Here is a 5,880-nt window from a genome sequence, read left to right as displayed (position 1 = left end):
GCCGCCGCCGGCCCGAACTCGCGGCGCAATTTCCTCTCTTGCTTTGGTGGTGGGGGTGGCGGGCGGGGCCTGCGGGGCAGCCCGGGGACCCCCTCCCCCGCTCTGGCCGGGCTGCTGTCTTCAGGGTCTCGGGCCTTCAGCGGCGGAGGCGCAGGCGACCCGGCCTCCCCTCCAGGCGCGTCCTCCTTTGGGTGACTCGCCATAAATCAGCAGCAAGGATCCTCCCCTGTAAGCCTGACAGTGCCCTGTACTGCGGACGAGGGACTCAGATAATCTGGTAATGATGTCCCGAAGGTAAGTCCGAGACCCATCGGCGGCGCGCCCTGCAGAGGGACGGGAGCCTGGAGAGTCCCGGGCCTGGCCCGCGTCTAGCTTAGTTTCCGAGACCTTAATTTATATGCTCCTTCCTGCCCCGTAAGGATTGCATTGGACTAAACGATCTGTATTTATTATTTGAAGCGAGTCATTTCGTTTCCCTGATTATTTATCCTCGTCTTAATGTATTTATATGTATATTTGTAGAATTCTCCAGCCGAGCTTAGGAACGCGCTCCCAGGCCGTGGGGGCCACATTTCACCTCTTTAGTCCCCTTGGCCTGAACTAGTTGAGAGAGTAGTTTTGAACAGTTGTAACCGTGGCTGGTGTTTGTAGTTGATGTTAAGGATTAAGACCGCAAATTGTCCTTCATGGGTAGGGTCAGGCAGCCCGGTGGCGTGGCACGACACACTTTAGTCATTTCTCAACGGCCGCAGCCCTCGCCACTCCACACAGTTTATTGATTTCAAATTGTCTGGTACTATTTGAACAAATATTTAGAATAAAAAAATTTCTCAGTCGGAAGTGTATCTGTGTTAATCACGCACACTTGCAAGCAGATCACTCTGCATTTATCTTTCGCAAAATCACCATGGAAGGCCCGGAAATAGACTGAACCTTTGGAAAAAAATTATTTTATTTATTTGGAATCTTGCGCACAAATTGGTTCTGGGGATACCTGATTACATTCCAGTTATCTAAACGGGGGGGGGGATCTGAGGATGCAAATCTAGGAATGTTCTGGGTGAGATAATTTGGAGAGGGCATTGTGAAAGCAGGGCCTGCTTTGCTGTTTCTACAGCCCTCTTTCTAGACACAATCAACTTTCACATTGGGGATGCCAGAGCTTACTTTTCTGCATTCAGTCATAATAAAGAAAAAAAAAAAACTTTAAAAGAAAACTGACAATCTTCACATTGGGGATGCCAGAGCTTACTTTTCTGCATTCAGTCATAATAAAGAAAAAAAAAAACTTTAAAAGAAAACTGACAATCAAAAAAAAAAAAAAAGATACAAGAGAAGTCATAAAAAGAATTGAGCTATGAAAAAGCTACGGTGCAGAAAAAAAAAAAAAAAAACACCTTGATTATTTGGTTGCACACCTAAGCTTTTTCTCTAGGAAATGCTGTCATGAATTTTTCCTTTGTAGTAGTGGGTAGTTCAATTCTCAAGAAAACAAACATTCCCCTGGATGTAAAGTAATAAAGTTTCATTAATGGAACATAAGTATAAACACCTTGTTTACTCCTGTTTCTTTGTACAAAACGGGCAAAAACGTCTTCAAGGATTTATAACCATTTTGTAAATATTAACTGGCTTTAGCTGGGGCAGACAACTCACACCCGCTTCTGTGGGAGGGGGCACTTGGAAAACGCCTTCAGATAAGGTTCAATTCTTTTGTATTTCAGCAAAGGCAGCCCACGCATCTCTATTTGGTTTGACAAATAATGCAACTCCTACTACATCCCCAGTGACACGAGGTGAAATTCCTATTGTGTGGAAATAATTTAACTTCTAATCTTCTGGTGGAACAACAATCGTTTCTTTTTGGATGTTTGTGTTTCGTTAAGTAATGATGACTCAAAATAATATTTAGTTTCCTTGTTCCTTTGTGCTGTTTTTAAAATGGCATGTTAGATTGGGGGCGGGAGGGAGATATCCTTTTGCTAAATTTCACTCTATCTGAGCAGGTTTAAAGTATATATGTTGTTGAAGTGTATCAACAGAATAAATGACTTCAGTCAAAGGCATATTTTACCCACTTTCAAGGCTTAACATCGTTTTCTATGAAGTTTGCATCCATAGGCAGAATTTCTAATTGTCCTGTTAAAAAATTATTTTTTAAGCTACTAGGGAAATCAAAGAAGAGCTCACTACCTTGCAGGGATTACAACCACCTTTCTTAACTGGCTAAATATTAAATAGATGAATTGTTAGACTGGTTAGATTCGGCCCGGTTTCCCTCATCTCCTCTTCCTATCATAAATAATGATAAAATACATAATGCATCATGGCTCCAGGCGTCTTCTAGCGCGGCGTGTTAGCGGCGTGTTACCGCAGGAGTATCTGCTGAGTCTGCGGGTGTCTGCAAAGCCCCAAGTGTCATTTGCGGCTTAGGGTTTCATGGATTAGACTTTAAACGGTGTCTAGCTTCCTCTCGCACTCAGGCTTCAAGGAAGTGCGGGGCTGGGGGGTCCCCTCTCCAGGCAGCCGCAGCCTCCCCGAGGCCCTCCTCTCCAGCAGGGTGGAGGAGTTGGCTTGGACCAAACCTGCGGCTCTCTCTCCCCTCTGGAGGTTCCTGAGACTTGTGAGAATGGCTCAGATCTGTTCCTGCCACTGGCTTGAGAGTCATCTGATGGGCACACCCGGTCGCTCCTGGAGCGGGTGGGGGCGGCGGTTGGTCCTGGGAGGGCGCGTTCCCGCGCGGCCCCCGCCCGCCCGGGCGAGAGCTGCGGCCCCCGGCACAGCCATTTAAAACTTCATAAATTATAAACAAGCCGCCTTGGCCTTCGCCATAAATTCCACTCCTCTTGAGCCTGCAATTAGTGTTAGGAAGCACCCGAGTCTAAACACAACCAAATGCCCTCCGAAGGGCCTAAGTGCCTGAGGTTGCAAACCTTTATTTATTTCCCAGTGCCACTCTCCTCCGCACCCGAGGTTTGCAAACACAGTCGCCTCCTCCCCCGCCACCGCCGGCGGTACACACTCCGCTGGGTTCCCGCTCTGCGAGGGAAGGTCACAATAGCTGCTCTATCGGCGGAGGCGCCTGCCCCTCCCTCCCGCGTCTCAGAGAAGCAGAGAAAGAAGAGAGTGGGGGAGGGGAGCGCGGCTCCGGCAATGGCGCCCTGGGCCCAGGCCTCTCCTCTCGGGAGAACCCGCAGCGGGAAGGGGAGTTAGCAGAAGAAAGAAACCTTCACCCTAGCCAGCATCTCAACGGGTGCTGGCTTGAGGGTGCCCGGAGCAGCCGTGCCATTGTGCTTACAGCTTCCTCAAGCGGGGGTTCTGTGGCAGGGAGGCCATACAAAGGCAGTGCGGGGCCCACACCTGGAAGTGGGGAAGGACCAGGCCTCGCTCAGGGCATTGGTCTCTGGGAGGTCTACCTCGTTTGCCCAAGGATAGGAAAGGGCTCTTTAGCTCAGGCCCTGGGCGGCTCTTCCTTTTTCCTATAAAGACTGCTTTGGGGGAGGCGGGAATCAGGGAGGTTGGGAGGTTTGAAGAAAGGGGTCAGGGCCTCCAGCCCAGGCTCATGGAAAGGAATGGCAGTCCTTTGGGCATCCCTGGTTGTTCTTTCCAGGCTATCAAATGTGAGTTAAGGCAGGGTAGCTAAGAGGCAGCTGAAATGGCCTGCTGCAAAATGGGAGGTGGGGGTGGGGAAAGAGATTTAGACAGAGGGACGGCTTTCGTTGCAACAAGGAAAAACTCAGAACACAGCTTGTAGTGGAGTGCTGAGACCCAACTGAGCTAGCCAGGAGGGTGGGGAAGTTGCAGAGGAAAGGCCTGGAGAGGCATCCTGGCCACTGCTAAGGAGGTGAAAAAAGGGCACTAAGTACATATTCTGCCTTCTGGCTTTCAGACCTCAGCCTCATCCAGGGACCTGACAGAGAAAAATCTGTCTCTGAAGGAATCATTAAGTTAACCATCCACTTGTACCATTTCTTTGTACAGGCTTTCAAATGAGAGAGAAGGAGAGAATGTAGAGCAAGTGCATTCCTGTTGGTGCAGCCCCAAGCCTAGACACATCAGCCTATCAGAGACACATCAGCCAAATTGGTTTCTGAGGCTCCAGAGGCTACTAACTTTGCTGAACAAGATTTTTCAAATTTCTATCAGTAAGGAGTGTTAAAAGATAGTGATTACCTATACTAGTTACTTGTCCCTTCCTCCCTTCTCTATTCTGTACCAGTTGACTGGCCCTTGAGTGAACTACATCTCAGCCAGCAGGCTCTGGAGTCCAGGCTGTCCATATGTTGAGGTTTTTCATTAGGGAGGGTGAAGAGGATGTGTGTGGGTGTATGTTTGAATAACAAAGAAGTAACCCTTCATTCTAATAAAAAGTATTCTTCTGGTTGGCCTGGGGGAACCACAGGCTTGACTACACCTTCAATATTCAAGGGGCAATCACAGGCCTGTTTTGACTTTACCCTGGTAATCAGTTGAAACTTCCTTCTGAAGTCAAGAAGTGGTTAATCCCAGTTGCAGGTCTAGGAAGTTCCTCTTCATCTGGGAGTTTTTGATATTACTTTGATCCTTCTCAGAAACTGTTAGAAAAGAACAACAACAACAACAACAAAAAAAAAAAAAAAACAACCCAGAAGTGAGTAGGCAAGAAGCAGAAGGCTCCAGTCCCTACAAGCCTATAGCTTCATTACTTCAGGACATTGCAAATTCCCAGAGAGAGTATATTCAGGGCCTGGGTGTGCAGACCTATTCCTAGACAATTTGGACACAGGGAGTTAAGACTGGGTCATCATCAGCCAAGCCCTTACCACCTTTGAGGGCTGGTTCTTACATATTTTGCTTGCAGAAAGCCTGGATGGACAGATAAAAAGGTTGGGTAGACAAATCTTCTACACTTACTGCATTGGTGGGGCTGGAGAGGATGGTGAATGGAGAGGATCTCATGAAATCTTAGTTTTTATTGTCCCCTTGTTTTCTACTACAGCTACAAATGCCCTCATCTTTGGGGTCCAAGGTTGGTGTCATATGGATTTATATACCTGGCCTAAAGCCCATTCCTAAACACTTCCCTCAGGTCTCACATCCACCTTAGCAAGCTTGCAAAACAAAGAATCCAAAAGCCCATTTTCAGGCAAGTGTGAAGAGCAGTGAACAAAAGATTTCCACACATGAAGGAAGAGCTAAGGTGGATGGGTGTCCAATACTTGCAGTAGCAGAGGCAAGGTGAAGGATCCCCAAGAGATCTGAAAGGTAGGAGCGATTGTGTGAGCCTTCTTGTCCTAGATCTTGGGCTAAATACCTTGACTGGTTCCTACAGCTAGTCTGGATCATTTTTAAGGAAGAAGAATACCTTGAAAAGTAGAGTTTTAGCATTAGTAAGGACCAGAGGAGGAGAAATCTGGGAAGCGGGGCTTAAAACCAGGTCGGGAGGGCCTGTTGGGCCAGGGCCTTTCCGAAGGAAGGGAGAAGAGTGTCTCTGACTTGTGAGGAGACCGGGAGAAGGCCTTTTGATGGCTCTATTGTTCACGGCGCTGCCCGACAAATACCATACTCCTCCCCGCCTCCTCCGCAAGGGCCAAGCAGGAAAGTGGGTCGGGTGAGCTGAGCTCTAGGAAGCTGGCACCAGCGTTCCTTACCCCTGTCTGCTACCCTTCTGGTAGCAAGGACGCCATCCCCGCCTCCGGCAGAGAACACACAAAGGAAGCCCCGACCCGCCCTCGGACCTGGGGACACTCAGGGGAGGGATCTGACGTGGACCCCGAGTCTGAGCGCCCCTGTCTCCAGTGGGGGACAATAGTCGCCGACCCCGGGGCGGCCGGGCGGGCGCGCCGCACAAAGGCCAGCTCAGGTCCGCGCCGCCACGTGACGCGCGCGCTGGCCGGGCGC

The sequence above is a fragment of the Galeopterus variegatus genome, unplaced genomic scaffold, assembly GCF_000696425.1.
Source record: "Galeopterus variegatus unplaced genomic scaffold, G_variegatus-3.0.2 Scaffold53, whole genome shotgun sequence".
In the NCBI taxonomy this organism is placed as follows: domain Eukaryota; kingdom Metazoa; phylum Chordata; class Mammalia; order Dermoptera; family Cynocephalidae; genus Galeopterus; species Galeopterus variegatus.
This window is presented reverse-complemented; position numbering follows the sequence as displayed.